This window comes from Colobus angolensis, unplaced genomic scaffold (genome assembly GCF_000951035.1).
Source record: "Colobus angolensis palliatus isolate OR3802 unplaced genomic scaffold, Cang.pa_1.0 Scaffold771, whole genome shotgun sequence".
Classification (NCBI taxonomy): Eukaryota; Metazoa; Chordata; class Mammalia; order Primates; family Cercopithecidae; genus Colobus; species Colobus angolensis.
The window spans coordinates 31,222-32,778 of record NW_012121499.1 but is presented as its reverse complement, the minus strand read 5'-3'; positions in this window follow the sequence as shown (position 1 = coordinate 32,778).

The following is a 1,557-nucleotide window of genomic DNA, read 5'->3' as shown; positions in this document are numbered from 1 at the left end:
AAAAATAAAAATAAAGGCAATGCTGTAGTGCAACCAGTCACATTAACTTGAAATAAACATAAAAGGGCAGTATTTCACAAACATCAGTTATTTGTATGCTCTCTTTACAGTTTTTACCATATCTACTATTTACCTAATATTCTTTATAAAGGGATGCAAAATTTTTAGCCTTCTCTTAGGAAATACTATTTAGCATATAAAACTAATAAGTTATATACTAGTTTTATATGCTAATTAAATTCTACTCTTCATCAAAATAGATACATAACCTTGAAATTAAAAATATTCATTGATGTACCACCCAAAATCTTGTGTGCCATTGTTTGAGAAACAGTGTGATAGTTTGTGGCAATATCCTGTGATGATTCTTTTGCAATCTTGACATTATTTTCATCAAATGAATCCTAGGAACACTTTGAGAAGAGCCTTGAGGGAGACTTGAGGGTGCTATTGATGAACTTTGAAATACTGATTCAGAGAAGTCTGCTTTTCTATTTTGTTTTAGCTTTAAATTTCTCTGTGGCAAGTCTAGATTTTTTCAGTTAAAATTATTTCTGCTGTATTTGTAGGATAAAAGTTTTGGGTTTTTGTAAAATAATGACCAGAGGCTAAGAATCCCATGCCACCCTGTATCACTGTGGAAGATGCAGAAGTGAGGAACTGTATCTGTGGGTGAGCCCTGGTGCCATGTTGAGGGTGGGAATCAGGGGAGAGCTGCAGTGGCTTAAACACCTAAAGAAGTAGTCTAATTGGCTTAATCATTTATTTTATTTATTGAAATATATATCTGGGCCGGGCGCAGTGGCTCACGTCTGTAATCCCAGCACTTTGGGAGGCTGAGGCAGGTGGATCACTTGAGGTTAGGTGTTCAAGACCAGCCTGGCCAACATGGTAAAACCAAGTCTCTACTAACAATACAAAAATTAGCTGGGCGTGATGGTGTGCACCTGTAACCCCAGCTACTTGGGAGGCTGAGGCAGGAGAATTGCTTGAACCTGGGAGGCGGAGGTTGCAGTGAGCCGAGATTGTGCCACTGCACTCCAGCCTGGGCAATAGAGCGAGACTCCATCTCAAAAAAAAAAAAGAAAAAGAAAAAAAAGAAATATGTATCTGTAACACTTTTTTCCAAAAATAATTCCTATTAGTTTGTTTGTATTGCTATAAAGGAATACCTGAAACTGGGTAGTTTATAAAGAAAAGAAGCTTTATTTGGCTTATAGTTCTGCAGGCTGTCCAGGAAGTATGGTGCTGGTGTCCGCTTCTGTTGACAGCCTCAGAACGCTTCCAATTATGGCGGAAGGTCAATGGGAGCCAGCATATTACATGACAAGAGGGGGTCAAGAGAGATGGAGGAGGTTGCAAGCTCTTAAACACTCAGCTCTCACATGAACTACCAGAGTGAGAACTCATTCAATAACACAGGGAGGACACCAAGCCATTCATGGGGGATCCACCCCCGTGGCCCAAACACCTCCCACCAGGCCCCACCTCCAACATTGGGGATCACATTTCAACCTGAGATTGGAAGGGACAAATATCCAAAGTATAATATATCAG